This window comes from Macaca thibetana, chromosome 8 (assembly GCF_024542745.1).
Source record: "Macaca thibetana thibetana isolate TM-01 chromosome 8, ASM2454274v1, whole genome shotgun sequence".
In the NCBI taxonomy this organism is placed as follows: Eukaryota; Metazoa; Chordata; class Mammalia; order Primates; family Cercopithecidae; genus Macaca; species Macaca thibetana.
This window is the reverse complement of record NC_065585.1, coordinates 115644545-115661879: the sequence shown is the minus strand read 5'-3', so window position 1 is coordinate 115661879 and position 17335 is coordinate 115644545. Positions and strand designations below refer to the sequence as shown.

Here is a 17335-nt window from a genome sequence, read left to right as displayed (position 1 = left end):
AAATTCTGCAGAGGCACCAAAGAAGCCACCAGGAAGCGACCCCAGTCCCAGGAAGGATGCTAAAGACTACAGCGAGAGCACCAGGGATGCCTCCTCTCGATATTGGATGTATTTGCTGTGGATCCTGCATCCCTGGCCAGGTGACCGTTCTCTCCATACAGACTGCAAATACAAACTCATGCAGGCTGTCCCCAAACAGGCTGAGGCTGCGCGAGAGAAGAGAGATCCTGGAGAAGAAAAACATGGAGAGGAGCTGGAATTCAGAGGCTGGGTCTGACACCAAGAAACTCCCTGGGAGCGGTAAGGACAGGCTAACCTGTAGCCAGCAGCACCAAGGGGGACCTGGCTGCTGCGTAGGGGCTTGGCCCTGGGTTGGCTGAGGCCAGGCTGTCAGCCCTGGTTTCTCACAGACTTGCCTCACCTCTGGCTGCACCAGGGGGCCTACAACAGAAGCCACAGCATGGAGTCAGCAAGTAGGGCAAGAAGTGGCAGGAGGATGCTGTGAGTCCCAGAGCAGGCCAGGCAGAGGTCATGTGTGGGGTCAAAAAAACAAGAAGAGGCTGGGTGTGACTAGGCAGCCAAGGCAGACGGTTGGAGACTCCCTGACTTAGCCTCTCTGTTCTGGCCAGCCTGAACTCACTTTGTGCACCTACTTGTTTAGCCAAGTAAGTGACTAAGAGTCTATTAGACAGCTATGGATATGCCCATGAACAGAGTCCCTGCCCTCATGGAGCCGACATTCTAGGGAGAGTCTGGCAATACAGCTAGTCAACAAAAACAGAACCATAATCATAGCCAAGCGGTGATAAGAGCATAGATGGGAACAGAAGCACAGGAAGGAAGTACAGAGTGAGGCAGGCACTATTGTGGGCAAATGAACAAAGGAGTGGAGAGTGACGGCAGGTGCCATCTTGGCCGAGTGGAGGAGGTAGGGAATGAGAGAGAGGGCAGGCACCATCTTGGCCGAATGGACAAGGAAGGAAATGAGAGCGAGGGCAGCCACTATCTTGGACAGGTGGACAAGGGAGGGACTGAGAGGGCAAGTACTATCTTGGACAAGTGAACAAGGAAGAGGGTGGAGAGTGAGGAGTGACAGCAGGTGCCATTTTGGACAGGTAGAGAAGGAAGGCCTTGAATGGAGACCTGAATGAACTGAGGAAGGACATGGACTCCCCCACCTCGGAAAACCCCTTTCTATACTCTGGCCTAAGCTTTCCTTGTCTTTTAGATCTCAGCTTAGATGCCTCTTCTCCTTTTCTGGTCCCCACACCCAACAGGGCCCCTGCTAGGTGCATGCTTATAGCTTTGTATCATAATTGCTACTGCTATTTACTTTCTTAGGACACTGTGAGCCTTCTGAGGATCACGTGACCTGGTACAGGGCCCAGTGCACTGAGATGCCCAGCCTGTGCAAAGGGAAGGTGTGCATGAATGGATTAATACATTAATACTCATTAATACAGACCCAGATGGGCAGGTGCTGTGTGGAGGGCATGGCTCCCCAGAGTCCAGGGTTTTGGTGGCAACCTGAATGCAGAATCCACCATCAGGGCCCCAAATCTTCAGCATCCTCTTTATTACATCACAACCCTTCTAATCACACACTTGCTGCCTTCTCTACTTGAGATGGCTCTGGATTCTGGACCTGGAGCTCAGGCTATTACAATGACTGTACATCTCAAGTGAGAGAATGGGGACATGGCTGTCAAATGATCATGGTGGTTGCAAGGGGAAGTCTGGAAAATGTCATTTGGATGCTGAAATACTGAAATTCCCAAGAGGTCTCAATGTATATAGAAGTGATAGAAGAATATTTGGAAATAAGACATCTTCAAAAAATTGAAAACATATGATAACCATAATTATGGGATGCACAGCATCGATTTCAAGGATGCCTCTGGCCCATGGCCTATGCTTACCATGCACCAAGCAAAGTCATGGCCTGCAGGGCTCCTCATGGTCTCCTCAGTAGGGACCACATTGATCTCAGGAACTGAAAAGTGCCCTCAAGGGAGAAAAAGAACTAGAGAGCACCTGGGTGAGGCTGGACAAGGCACCACTCCACCCAGACCCCAGTGTCAGTTCATCAAGCACGGAGGCCTGCTCCTCACCACCTGTCCCCAGACCCCCAGACCCAGGGCTTCCCCCCATGGTGGAGGGCCGCCTGCCCACAGGGTCGACAGATGCTGCCTGCCCCAGCAGGGTCAACACAAATCTGAAAGCCACACCTTCTCCCCTGGACTCACCCAAATCAGAGGTCACATTTTGTTCTAGCTCCACTTCACAGAGCATGGCCCCAAGCTGTGGATTTTGCATCCTTTTCTCCCCACCCACAAAATCTCAACTCTGTGACCACCTCTCTGGGAAACCACAGGCTGGGGTTTGACTTGCTTATGATGTAGGCTGCCCCGATTCAGGAACTTGGAGTCTAAATTCAGAAACTCGTGTCTCTGGCCTCCTTTGTCCCTGAAGAGGTATAGGGGAGGCCGGCAGGCAGCCAGGAGCCTTTCCCAGAGCTGAGCAATGAGGTCACCTCCAGCAACACACTTGGGGAATCACCAATGCCCTCCAGCAGCGACTACCCTCTAGCCTGAGAAGGACGTCATGATTTAAGAGGTTTGGGTTTCTGTGGGCAGAGGGTTTAAACTCTGCTTTTTCCCGGCAGTTTCTGCCCCAGGTCAAAGCTTTCCCATCAAGCAACCAACCGCCACTGGGAAATGCTCTTGCCCCACAATGTGTCAGCCCCCACTTAATCAGACACAGTGACTGACAGACAGCCTCAGCCTGGTCCGTGACTTCCCCAAGACTCTTCCTGTCAGTCCAGGGAGCTTCCTTCTCAGATGCCCCCCAAGAGGGTCCCTGCAGGGGGAACGGGGCTACTGGAGTCAGGGAGAAGCCTCTCTCTGCACATGGCAGTGGAGGAAAATGGGAGACAGGGATTCTTGATTGTGGGAAATTCAGACACTCCTAGGCTCCAAAGAAAGAGCAGATGCTCCAGGTAGAGAGCAAAGGGCAAGAGAGCTGATGATGAGCAATGGAACCCCAGGCTTTTGAGGTTGCAGCCACGTCCCCTAGTAACTGCCCTTCAATGACTACAAGGCCCCTTCACCTCCTCCTTGGCATCACACCGCATTGAGCCCTTGAAAATCCTTCCTGTGCAATGAGGATCAGCACCCCGGAAGAAAACCCTGCCCCATACCACTCCTGTGTGGATATCTGATTTGCACCCCTCAGGTGAGGGCGTTAGGTGCAAGAGGGAAAGAGACTATCATGCTTTTCCTCTTGTTCTGAATCCCTAACCTGCAGACTGGGGTCTGCCCGTCCATGCCTTTGCGGTTTGCAAGTTGAGAGGATGGTACTGGTTACAAGGCTGGTCCTCACCAGCTCTGTGCAGGAATGGCACCGGTACATAGCATCACTTGGCAGGGAAACCCAAGCTTAAGGGAAACACCAAGAGCTGTTCCTTACTAAAAACAAGGGGAGGCTGTTCTTGACAGCTTGTTCCAATCCCCATCCCACAAGGCTTTGGCAGAGCTTTTTCTTGTAATGCCCACCCCTGCCCCCATAGCAGAGACACCCAGATGTCCACAGGGCTCATCTCTGTTCCTCTTTTCCCTGCTGCCCCAGAATTGGGGACCATGAGCCTGAGATGGAGCAGGGACCCCTCTTAGGAGCTGCCAGGCCCCCAAACATGGAAATAAAAGAACATCTTGAGTTTCTTCAAGGGAAATTCTAGGCACCTAGCTAGCCCCAAGAAGTAAATGAGCAACTTGATAAGAAAGAAAGTAATAGTAGCTTAAAATAATAGTCAAAGAAGTTAGAGTCATCAGATGTTTGGCTTTCTGTAGAAACCAAAGAGAACATCTTATCATATGTCCCTGAGGTGCTTTTCAGAAACCCAGCTAGATGTTTTTCAGAAACCTAGAACCAAATGGATTTGCTGGCATGTGGACCTCGAATGAGGAGAAACTGAGGCCTGAACTCTGATTGACGGACTTGTTGTTTTTTTTTGAGACAAGGTCTGGCTCTGTCACCCAGATTGGAGTGCAGTGGTGTGATCTCAGCTCACTACAACCTCCGTCCACCAGGCTCAAGCCATCCTCCCCCGCCTCAGCCTCCCAAGTAGCTGGGACTACAGGGTGCGTGCTGCCATGCCCAGCTAATGACTATGTTCTTTATTCTTTATTCTCCACTGCCATAGAATAAAGGGAAATTCCAGGCACCTAGCTATCTCTGAGGACCTGGAGGAAGTCACGTCCACTGGTCAGACCTTAACATTTCTTTCTGCTGAACCCAAGATTTTAGACAAAATTTCCCTTCCCTAACCGATTGCAAATCAGAAAGTCTTTGAAGCCATGTATGACCTGTAAGCCCTTGCTTCCAGATTTCCCACCTTTTTAGGCCAAACCAATGTATAACATCCATGTATTGATTTACAAATTTGCCTGTAACTTCTGCTTTCCTGAAATTTACCCCTGCCTTTAAACAGCCTTGCTTGTAAGCCATCCAGGAAGTTGAGTCTTAAGCGTGAGCTACCAGATTCTCTTTGCTTGGTGCCCTGCAAATAAACACCATGCTTCCTCCCACTGCACAATTTCAGTACGGATGTTTGGCTTTACCACTCCAGGCAAGAAGATCCCACTTCGGTTTGGTTACAAGCCCCATCAACACCTTGTGACCAAGGTTCTCCCCTTTGATACGGAGAAGCGGAAAGAGAAAAGTGCTGTCACCTCAAAGCCCAGACCAGAGCGTCCCTGCCTGGTTTCACTGTGTAACCCTAGGGGAGGAAAGTGGTTTGAGGGAACATAGGGCAGGAGACTGGCTCCTGGCTGGGTAGCCTCCTTGCTGTCTCCCAGATCAAGGGGCTCATTGTTTCACCCCACAAGTTTTCTGGAGTGTCAGTTCCAGCCTCGGCTTGGAGCTCTCTGCCTCACTGCAGCCCCAGACCACAGCACCTGCCTCCCCATTCCTTGGCCTGTTGTACTGAGCCTGCCCTTCACCCAGGTCACCCCTGGGACCAACCCCATGGTCCTCAGCCACGCTCCTGCTACAGGCCCCAAATCTCTCAAAGCTTGAGCTTGTTCCCCAGTAAAGAGGGTACAGCTGAGGCACAGATGAGGCCAGGTCATGGAGAAGATCAAGGCATGGGTCTGGACAAGGAATCTTAGCATTTTCTCAGGATATCACTAGGAACAACTTCCATTAGCTTAGTTGTCAGCAACAGATGTCCCATTACTTAGTGCTTGGGGCGATTTTTAGGTAATTGTGACACCATCTTTGGGCTTTTCCAATAATCACAAATGATGGTGAAGCATAGCATTTGCCAGCTGGTAGAGATTTGAAGATGACGTCGTCCACACTCTTCGCATGACACACGTGGGAGCAGAGGCCCAGAGAGGTGAAGTGCCTTACCCAAGTCATCCCACAGCTAGCAGAAGAGCCGGGGCCTGAACTTGAGACTTAATCCTCAGGCCAATTCTCCGTCTATACCCTCCTTTCTTTCCCAGAATTGTTTTTTCAGAAAATCCCTGGGCATGATCCATCAATTTGCATCACGACTTTGATGCAAGATGCCTTTTGATGGAGCAGTTATGTGAAGAAAACAATTACTTTAACCCTGGAACTGCAATGCTTCTAACTAGAATTCATAGAAACAGCTTGGTTTCTCCTGAGTCTTATGGGAGAACCCAGAAGGCAGGGTTGCCTTTGTGAAGCACAGTCATGGCTGAGTTTGCATTTGAAAATGAACATGCCAACGATTGCAGGCAGGGTAGGATAAACCAACCTTAGCTTTTGAGGAAAGTGATACTATTCACTGAAGTCCAGGGTGATTCTACTTCCTGTGCCCAGATTTGCGGCACCAAAAATGCGTTATCTGTATTAATTCTTTATGCATATTTTATCAATGTCTATGTTTATTTTTTCAATTGCACATTTCTTTATCCATCCAGTTACAGGTACAGAATTACCAGCACATTCCAGGATTCTGCTAGGCGCTAAGGATGCAAGGAGAAATAAGTGTTGTCTTTGCCCTGGACTCACTCAAATGAACTCACAGTTTAAAAGAGATCAGAAAGGCCACAGAATGTCAAAGCTGGCAGAGAACTCAGGGGCTCCCTAGGCCAAAACCCTCAGTTAGAATTGAGGAAACTGAGGTTGAGAGAGAAGTCACCAGCCATTACTGAGATGCCAGATCCTTCTCTTTTGGGACCACTTCTCTTTCCGATGCTGACTACTTTCAGTAACAAACCATAATACCGAGAGAAGACAGTTTGAGGTTAAACCAGCAGGGCCCAGGGTGGAGCGGGCTGGCACTTCTAGAACCAGGTGACACCGCTCTCCATCTGTGAAGGTTACAAGCACATATACTATTTTCCCTTGGAAATAGAGACCATGTCTTGTTTGTCCATGGCCCCTTAACACTTAACATGACACGTGGCTGGCTGAGGGCCCTGAGTGCTGAATAGATGGCGTGGAGGGCAACGGGTAGATGCGTGCATGACTTTATGAGCAAGCACGATTGGAATCCCCTTCTGAATGCCTCCGGATCCCCGTACCTCCCTGGTTCCAGTCTTAACCTCCGGTGCTTCCGTGTTCAGAATGGGTGCTGTTCTCACCCACAGATCCCACCTGCTCAGGGTGGGAGGGGTGGGAAAAGTGCTGCCCCAGCACAGAGGCCACAGCTCGCTGTGCACACGGTGACTTGGGGCCTGACCCTGGATTGCATTGATTTGTGCTGCCCTTCTGTAGATCATTCTAGATCGCCGCCTTGCTAATTGATCTCTAAACGTGTATCAATCTATCCTTGGGGACGCAGAGGTATTTCACCCTGTCTCTTCTTTGGATGCGAAATGCCCCGAGGAAGTTCCAGGCTGTGCCAGCAGGTGTGGGTCTGAAGCAGGCAGCATGGTGGGTGAGGGGAGCCCAGGGTAGAGACGGGATGGGCAGGGCCAGTCCAGGCATGCTACGAGTGCTCTTGAAAGTCTGAGAGGCATCAGGACACGCTCTTCCTCATTTCCTCACTGTCACATGGGCCTCTCAGGGTTGTTGAGCGGATCAGTGACAAAGGCTCTGTAGCCAGGCTCTCCTGAACCTCAATCTCCCCTCTATAAAGACACGAGACATGTCTATATACATGTGAACAGACACTACTATAGGTTTTTGTTTTTTTTTTTTTTTTAGATGGAGGACTCTTGCTCTGTCATCCAGACTGGAGCGCAGTGGCACAATCTCGCCTCACTGCAACGTTCATGTCCAGAGTTCAAGTGATTCTCCTGCCCCAGCCTCCTGAGTAGCTGGGACTACGGGTGCGCACCACCATGCCTGGCTACTTTTTGTATTTTTAGTAGAGACAGGGTCTCACCATGTTGGCCAGGTTGGTCTCGATCTCTTGACCTCATGATCTGCCCGCCTCAGCCTCCCAAAGTGCTGGGATTACAGGCGTGAGCCACCACGCCCAGCCCACTAATATAGTTTCTAACAGCTCAAGATTCCACCCCTAGGATGATCTGGCCCCCCTTAAAGTGCCTGCCTGAGAAAATGCAAGACTACCAAGAGTTTCCTGTATGTTCCAGCCAACACCTGAAGACGGGGCCCCTGTCCTCCGGCCACTGCGGGAGTGCAGAAGCCTCACTGTGATAAGCCCCAGCTATCAAACTCAGATGGGTTTTACGTGAACTAGCTCCTTTCTGCTTTTTGTAAATTTTCACTTCCCTGACTCTACTGAGTCCTCACTCTTCCCTCTCCCTAATCCCTCCTTTTCCCTTAAAATACCCGTCACCTCTGTACACATCAAGGTTGCATTCAGTTCACGCTGGACTCTTCCCTGCTGCAATAGTTATCACTGATGACAACCTGTTCTTATCGCTGTAACTAGGGTCCAGCTTTGTCCGTCTTAGACATCAGATGTGGTTAGAGCGTGGCTCTCGACAGGCTGGTCGGGTGTGTGCCATGCTCACGGCCTGTGGGCATTGCCTTCCACGTGGGAAAGACCATAAATCATTGGCCCGACTCAGAAGTTCTGTCCAAGCCTCTCTGATGAAGATTAGCAGGGCCACCTCTCCCAGGAGGCCCAACTGGGGAATACGGAGAGAGCCGAGCAGACACAGAGAGACCGCGAGGCGGGGATGGTGGAATCAGTAAGCCGTGTTGGAGAAGAGGCCTCCCAGTGAAAAGCTGAGCCGAAGGGCAGTGGCCCCCAGAACGGCCTTGGATTCCGAGTGACCTTCTCAGGCCAGGATCCACAAGGCCCACCTGAACTATGGGTCCTGGTCATCCCAAATCTCCTTGCATATCCTCATTACTTGAAGTGACCCAGATGAGTCTCTGGTCCTTGGGAATGGAAAAGCTTGAGGAGGGCACCTGCGAATCCCACGCACCCATCTGAGAACTGATCAGCCGCTTGCCGCTGTGGGTCCTGGGGAAATTAGGAATTTGCACAGCGTCAAACACTGTCATGGTGATTCCTGTGGGGAGACAACTCAGGAGGGTGGGAAGAGGCAGGCTGGACTCAGGAGCAGGCTTGGAATCTGGCTCCACCATGGGCCAGAAGTGACCTCTCCACACCTCACCTCCTAAAAATGGGCATCACGGTGGCGGCTGGGAGCAACAGGGCATGTCAAGGACTTGGCACCTAGTGTGAGCTCCCACCCCTGGCCAGCTGGCAGTCCTCCCAGGAGCATGTGGGTCAGCTCCGAGGGTCCCCATGCTTGGGATGGCTTAGACACCCATGGGATGTATCCTTGAAAGACTTTTTGCACCCGTAGGAAGCAGGAACAAAAAGGCTCATCCCCTGAATTGAATGAGTCTCCTCCTAACTTCCTCTGTTCTCCCCAGGGCTCGGTTTCTGGCTTCTTAGCATATTAGAGGAGGCAGGACCAGGCCATCCGTGAGGCAGAAGACCAGCTCCTGCTGTCAGCAACTTTCTGTACATTGATGCAAACTGGATGTTATTCGTTAAGCAAGGCAGCTCTGGAATGGCCCAGGAGTGCAACGCTAGGGCTGCGACCACGCTTGAGCTCCTAGTGCAGACCTTAGGAATCTACTATGCGGGGATTCTCCTCTCAAAACAAACATTTCTTTGCTCTCTTTGCTTTGTAAATGTATATGTCAGACAAGCAGGGTCCCAGGCAAAGCAGGCTGGGTCTCACCCCAGATGCCCCTGAACCCCGGAGCTGGAAGGGGCCTTGGACACTGGCCTTGAACCCCTCCCTTCTACTTCAAACACACAGATCCTCTCCTCTCTGTAGCACGCCAGACAGCTGCTCATCCTGCTTCTGGGAATGGAAGGGAACCCGACAGCATCTCTGGGGAATGCATTACAGGATTTTAAAGCCAGGATCTCGTTTCACTTACTCGCCATGGCATCTCTGGACATCCCAGGGTTTTGCATCCGATTATTCCCACCTTATTTTACACTGTGTGCTTGGGGATTCATGGCTATCACTGGGGTATGAGATGGGGAATAGCCTTTTCCTTCTTTCAGTGCAACTGAGCAAGCAGTTTCATTCCTCCGCCCCCAGCAGGTTTAGGAGGACTATGTAATGGCCAGTGGCTGCCATCTCTCAGAACTGGCTTCCAGGGCTGGGGTAACCTCAGAGCTATCTACTGCCAGCAGGGCTTGGCCACACCTGGCTCAGAGCCATCTCCAAACCCAGCGACAACACAGCCAAGTTCTGGGTACTACCCAGGACGGAGTTCAAGTCGGGCATGAACAGAGGAGAGAATGATTGTCTACTGAGGTCCCACCGTGCACAGGCTGGGCACTGCGCAAAGTTCTTCGTACGTGCATTTGCTCATTTCTTCTTCACAGCAGCTCCACGAGTTAGTTATTGCAGCTCATTTAACAGAAGAGAAAACAGGCTCAGAAAGGTCAAGTAAAAATTTGCTCAGGGTCACACAGCTGCCACACGGCAGCGTCAGAGAGAAGGGCAAAGGCTTGTTATTTTCAATCCACAGAGGCGACTCTCAGGCTGAATACTTAAGACAAATATTTAATAACAGCCCTCTCCAAACATAAAGTGCTTTTCATCCATCTCACAACAGCCCTATGGGGTCTGCCGGATCCACTATTCTCAGGCTTAAGGGAATGAGTCTTAGACTGAAAGCAGTAGCTCTAGTCTTGACTGTATCTAGGAAGCACCTGGGAAGCTCTGAAACCCACCAGTGTGAGGGGCCAGTTTTGAACAATTCGTAGGTGATTTTGGTGCACAGCCAAGGCTGAGTAGCTCTGTGGGAGAGCATGGATCTGGGATCAAGCCCCGGCTACACAACTCCCTAGTTGTGGGGTCTTGTAAGGCAGAGAGACATCACCTCCTCCGGGAAGGCTTCCCTGATTGTGGCCTCAGTATGTGCTCCCCACTAATGAGAAATCCCGCACTGTGATTCCCTCTTCCGTGTCTCTCTGCACTCCCCATGGGAAGGTGCGTGAAGGCAGCCACCGTTCTACATCCTTGTGGTTCCAAATCACATCCCTGCAGCAAACAGAGAGCCTGGCACATTCCAGTGCTCAACAGATGGTGTGGAATGAATGAGCGGGGCAATGAATGGATGAATGGGACTCACAGCATTTGAGGGGCTCTAAGAAAGGAGCTGGTCACTAACAATCCCAGAACCTGCTTGGCTGTGCACCAGAAGGGACCTAAAGTCCAGGGAACTGTGCCTCTACAGAAAAGCAGAGGGAAAGCCCACCCTAAGCCTGGAAGATTGCAGCTCCTTTATGTTTGTTTTTCCTGCCTTCCAGTCCCCCTGCCAGAGCAAAACAAGAGGAAAGAAAGGAGGTCGTGGAGAATAGAAATAAACACATGGGGCTGGGAAAATAGGCTCTGATTTTCTGCAGCTGCAGAGTAGAGCCCTAGGGATAATTCGGACCATCTGCCCATTAAGGAAGTTGAACTTTCATTCTCTTGTAAAGAAAGAACTCCGCGTGCCCCCAGCCGGCCTGCGGCACAGGGGCTCTGCTGAGGCTGAGGTGACACTGCTCGGCAGGAAATGTGATCCATATGGGAAGGACGGGGGCCATCCCAAAAGCAAAAGGACTTTCTGATCAGGCTCTCCTGGAGGACATCGCTTTCAAAACGTGGTCTGGCCTGTGGGTGTGCTTTATACAATGCCATTTCCTAATGGGAATCCGCTCTTAATATGTTCCTTTACGACTCTTCAAAGCACTTTTATTAGCAGGTCTCATGGGGTCTTCGCCATCCTCCCCTAAGGTAGGTGGTGTTAGCCCCATTTTACAGGTGAGAAAGCTGAGACTCAGAGAAGGGGAGTGAGTGACTCTCTCCAGGCCACAGGACAAGGCGGTCACGCCAAGACCACACCTGGGTTTCCAGAGTGCTGTGTCTCCACTTAGGGGTCACACGGAGTACTTGGGACTTTGGGTAGAAGGAGCCCCAGAACTATCTCCCGCGTTGTCACTGCCCTGAGGATGGCACTGGACTTTTAAAAACCGTGGCCTCCCCTCCTTGTCTCCCCAGCTGTGCTTCATATTCTCTGGAAACTGGGAGTTTGCTCTGATTTTGCTATTCCTGGCTACCCGGTGCTCAATAAAAAGTGTGTCTGATCAAATAATAAATGAAGAACTTTTCCTGCCCAGTCCTGAACCGGGAGCTCACCCCATCACAGTGGGAGGATGCCGTTAAGGCCCAGAAGCTCTGCTTAGAGCTGGATTTGTAGGAATTTCCTGGGTGGCGTGGGTGGACAAGTGAGTCCTATTCTTTCTGAAGCTCCTGAACCTCTCACAGGGCAGTGAGAGGTCAGAGTCAACAAGCATTTAAAACCAGAAAGAAATGCTGGAGAGCCAGCAGAAAACAGTGATGCTCTGCGCCTGTTTCATCAGGCCTGCAGCCCTCCTAGCTGCACACCCTGTGGGGAGGTGCTTCACCCTTCTTGAAGGCTCAGGTTCACGTGCCCAGGGCTAGTGGACCTTCCTGGGAGGGTTCTGCCATCCCCTCCCTGCCCTAGTTCCTATCCCGGTTCTCCTCCTCCTCTAGGTTCTAGGTCTGAGTCCCCTTACTGGGATGATTCTCCACCTCTGCACTGTAAATCCTCAAAGGTTGGGACTGCCTTGAGAACCAGGTTTACCCCTCTCTAACTCTAGGACCTTGGGCGAGGAATGTAACCTCTCAGCATGGTTCCCTCCTCAGTTAGATGGGATGACGACATATCCTAGAGTTATTCTGAAACATGCAGGAGCTCAGTGACTGGGTAGTCGCCTCTCAATAGGGTTGAACTCAATACAACCCCTGAAGGTCATCGTGGGGGACCCAGGCACCATGGCAAGTGACTTTTCAAGCCTCTGAGTCAGCGAGAAAGCCAGCCGTATACCCCTCCTGCCACCATGGCCCCAAGACCTCCCAGGGAGGTTTACTATGGCTTCGCCTGTCTCTTTCTTCCATCTGAATTCAATAAACGTCTCCCTAAAGAAAAGAGGCTGAGATCGGGCACAGTGGCTCACGCCGGTAATGCCAGCACTTTCAGAGGCTGAGGCAGGTGGATCATGAGGTCAGGAGTTTGAGACCAGCCTGACCAACATGGTGAAACCCTGTCTCTACTAAAAGTACAAAAATTAGCCGGGCATGGTAGTGTGCACCTGTAATCCCAGCTACTCAGGAAGCTGAGGCAGGAGAATCGCTTGAACCTGGGAGTAGGAGGTTGCAGTGAACTGAGTTCGCACCACTGCACTCCAGCTTGGGTGACAGAGTGAGACTCGGTCTCAAAAAAAAAAAAAGAAAAAAGAAGAGGCTGAAATCCTGCCCCAGGGGAAGTAAGTCCAACTAGATAGCTGGTCCCAAGCACCCTCCAAGGGTGGCTTCCATGTCAAAGGACAGAGGGTACCTAGGGCTGAAGTTCATGTGGTGGCAATGAGAGTTGATCCAGTGACATCAAAGGCTCCCGGGGACCTCCCGGACTCAATCCGCAGAGCCTGCAGCTGCCTTCACTCCCAGCATAACGGGAGCTCGGGGTCATGGAGATTAAGGACAATTCCTAAGTTTGTTTGAAATGTTTTCTAAATAAACAGTCAAACCACTCTTGGTTTTCATGTGCATCTCAACATAAAAACTGTTCTTTGTTCAAAACCCACATCAAAGATCTCAGCGTCATTTCTTTCACTGGTTTTCGTAGATGATTCCGTGTTCACCTTCGTCTGATGTTGGTATTACTAAGACAGTTTTCTTGCAGGGCAAATCCCCAAAACCACTGCATGTCTGCCAGGGGATTGGGGATGCCAGTCCCTAGTGGGGAGGGAAGGGCAGCACCACAGGCTCGGCTGCCTGTGTAAGCAGAGAAGTGGAGACAGAGCAGGCAACGCACATACAAAGGATAGGGATTAGGCAGCAGTCAGACTGGCCACCTCAACTTATGCGTGAAATGCCCCCACTAGATAAGGTGTCACAGCAGCCAAGCCTCCCAAGTCTCATGCACTCACCTGCCTGCTAAATCTGAACATAAACTCCACACTGCCTTGTTTATTTTCTTCCAACTAGCAGTTCTTCCCAGGCTTTGGCCCTGGTTCCTGCCTTCGGTTAGCATATATCCAGAGTACAAATATTAGTGGCCCTGTTAATGACCTCTTAGGATTCCCAGGAGGGGGATTTCATTTCTCCTTGCCTAAGCATTTTTTCCCTGCCAGGGCACGGGCCCAGCTCTCCTCTCTCTCTCTCTGGCCAGGGATGCTGAAAATACCTTTTAAAGAGATGAACCTAATGCAACAAGCTCAGCTGTCCCTGACTCGCAGGCACCTCTGCACATCCTTATTTTACCACCTGACTTCTTAAAGGGGCCAAGCCTTTAATTTTTCCAGGTCCTCTTGAATGTATGTGAAGTCATCAAATCACTCACAGCATGGATGAATCAGAATTGAACTGTTTTCTGCACACAGCAGGGCAGAAGCTCCCATGGAAGGGGTCACTGGGAGCTTTCAGGAAGAGTCACTTGATGTGTTTTTGGAAGGCTTAAGATGGGATCTTGGCAAACCAGAATGCCTGGAAGGCCAGATCTCATCCTCTGCACAGAACAGGGGAAAAAAGAGGAAATTGTGGCTGGAGAGGCTAAGCGACTAGCCTCAGGGCCACATAGCCAGTGAGGTGAAAAAAGGACTTGGATTTAAGGTTTGCTACTGTGACACTGATATAATAAGAAGTATTTGGTCTTCATCTCCAGCTCCCAGCCAGAGCTCCTAGAACTCTTGTAACTTCTTAAGTGATAAGAGTGACATAAGCGTCTCTTGTGACAATCTGCTTTTTGTCCCTACTCCTGAAATAGCTCTGGAGCATCTTTTTAAAATTCATAATAAACCCCTTCCAACCATACCTGAGTTTGGGTGGGATCGAAGGATAGGGGTGCTGGTTGCCAGGGAAATCAACCACGTGACTAGAAGGTTGGCCCATTCAGCCCTACTTGGAAGTGGAGAGGGGCTGAAGATTGAATTCAAGTAACAATGGCCAGTGATTTAATCAGTCATGCTTATGTAATGAAACCCCCATAAAACCCAAAAGGACAGGGTTCAGAGAGGTGCGGTGGGAACACATCGAGGTACCTGGAGGGCGGCATGCCCAGGGAGGGCAGGGAAGCTCTGCGCCCCATCCCCATACCTTGCCCTCTGCATCTCTCCCATCCCTCTGTTCCTGAATTGTGTCCTTTATAATAAACTGATGAACCTAACTTTTCCTGAGTTCTGTGAGTTGGGTTCTAGCAAATAATCAAACCAAAGGAGGGGGTCTAAAGGGAATCTCCGACTTCCAGTCGATTGCTTAGAACTTCTGGAAGCTTGGATGTGAGATTTCATCTGAAGTCAGGGGCAGCCTGTGGGACTGAGCCCTTACCCTGTGGGGGTCTTCGCTAACTCCAGGTAGACTATGTCAGAATGGAATTGAATGGCGGGACACCCAGCTGGGGTTGGGGCATTGGTCAGTGTGCAAAACGCCTGCACAGTTGGGGTCAACCGCTTGGGAGTGAGCAGGGGAAATGAATCTTCCTTTTCGTTGCTCCACACCAGCGCTGCTCCTACAGAACTGCATACAGTTGGGGTCGCATCTCCTCAAGAAATGTTTCTGAAAAACAGGATTTGCTCAAAGTGGAAGCACAGATGAGAAGGAGCAGGAGCAGAAGAGAAACTTGGATTTGGAATGTGGCCTTTCCAGGGAGGAAGGGTCTGTCTACCACGCACCAGGGATTGGTCCCGTGCAAAGGGCCATCAGGGACAGCCGAGGCTCTGCCATTACAATCCTGTGGATGGCTTGCTAGTGCCCAGAAGCTCAAGCCTAAACTCCTGACCACTGCGAGGCCCTTGGTTATCCCCACGTTCCTTTCCAGCCTTATTTTTTTGTCTCTTACATCCCAAACCCTTGCCATGCTGTACTATTCGGGAGGATCAGACAATGCTATGCTGTTTCAAGCATGGTTCTCTTTACCTGGGACACCTTCAACTTCCACATCCACTTGGTGGACAGGAACTTACTCTTTAAGACTTGGGTCAGCTGGGCACGGTGGCTCATGCCTGTAATCCCAGTACTTTGAGAGGCCGAGGCAGGCGGATCGCCTGCAGTCAGGAGTTTAAGACCAGCCTGGCCAACATGGTAAAAACCCATTTCTACTAAAAATACAAAAATTAGCCAGGCGTGGTGGCATGTGCCTGTAATCCCAGCTACTCTGGAGGCTGAGGTAGGAGGGTCGCTTGAACGCAGGAGGCGGAGGTTGCAGTGAGCCGAGATCATGCCACTGCATTCCAGCCTGGGTGACAAACCGAGACTCCATCTAAAAAAAAAAAACCCCAAAAATGAAAAACAAGGTGCAGTCACTGTGCCTCTCCATGCCTGAGATAAGGCGAACTTTTGGTGCTCCCTTGTCCTAAACAGATTCCCCTGGGCACCTGGTACAGCAAACTCTAGGCACAGGGATGGGAGAAGGGACTCCAAGGACTCCAGAGGACTCTTCCTCTTTGATTGTAAAACAGGAACAGAAACATCTCAGCAGCTCTGGTGAAAACTGTTCAGAAACTTCCTCCTCCGATCATTTATTTTGAGTTTACACTGCATGCTGGGGTGCCCACTGCTCCCCTCTTCTCCAAACTCACTTCCCTGAATACTGACAACACGCACAAAGTGTTAAACATTTTTCGAGTGCTCTAAGCCATGAATGATAACCATCAACAAACTCTGGTTTAGAATTCACCCTGGTGTCATCTGCATATTTTGTTTCCATGTGAAACCAAACTGAGAAAGGTTTTTTAAACAATCCGAACTTATATCCTGCTTTAAATTCATGCTGTGGGACTTAAAAAGACTGAATTCTTCACCCACCCCTTAGTTGCGAAAATACTATTTATTTTTCCTGCAAATGGACCATCTACTCGGGTAAAACAAATGTATTTCTCTCTTGAGATGTGTATACGTAGCATTTCTTTCTTTTTTTTTTTTCCTGGCCAAACTCGCAAAAGCCAAACATGTCACGGAATGACTGATATCGTCCTTGACTGAAAAAAACCTTTATCTCTCATCAAGCAGAAATCAGGACATCTGGATTCTAGACCCAATTTGGCCATGACCTAGGCTGGGTGACTTTGGGGATCCCTCCCATCTCTCTGTTGCTGGTCTCTGTTCTGAAAACTGGTGGGGTGGGGTTGGGCGAGAGAGAGGAATGGGTCTGAAACCCATCCAACCCTAAAATCCTATGACTTCAGATCAAAACATGGGTAAACAATGGCAAGATTTTTGTTCTGAAAAATATTTTAATGTGGACTCAGATGGGTCCTGAGAAGCCTTCTGTGTCATGCCGTCTCCCAGGGAAAACCCCCAACTTCCACGTTCCAAGTGAGGGGTGTCTGTCGTGTTTTCTCACCAGTCCCTTTTGCCCTGTCCATCCCCATCTGCTGGAACTTCAGGTCTTTGCTGCTAATGGCATGGGCTTTGGAGGTGTTTGGGAGGGTTTAAAGGCCTGGGGGTTACCAGAGGCCACCCTGGTTAGTGGCTCTTCCCGCAGGATGCTGGCTTGTGGGGGAGGGTAGCTCTCTGGTGCTGCAAACGCCTTTTTCCCACCCCGTAGATCCTACAGTGGGGCTTCCCAGGGTGCAGGGAATGACTAAGAAACCCTCAGACACGGGCACCATGTCCGTCAGAATTTCCACACTTTTCTGAAAGCTGAGCCTTGACTCTCCCCCCCAGAGTCAAGGTCTCAGGGATATGGTTAATGCCTCTGGGACTGGAATTCCCTGGAAACATAAGCAGGAGGCTGAATACAGCTTGATGTTGGTGTGGTCAGAGCAAGCTGGCAGGCGCAGGCTGTGGGAAGACACCCCGCAATGGGACAGGCACAGAGCTCAGCCCCCAATCGCGACGAC

At 50.6% G+C, this 17335-nt stretch overlaps 2 protein-coding genes across 2 annotated transcripts in view; both read right to left on the bottom strand.

The window, feature by feature from the left end:
* Positions 1 to 17335, bottom strand: part of CCDC25 (coiled-coil domain containing 25) — a 614024-nt gene that overhangs the window by 146832 nt on the left and 449857 nt on the right. The window lies entirely within an intron of this gene.
* The window catches only part of LOC126961761 (lymphokine-activated killer T-cell-originated protein kinase), a 394985-nt gene that overhangs the window by 285970 nt on the left and 91680 nt on the right, over positions 1 to 17335 (bottom strand). The window lies entirely within an intron of this gene.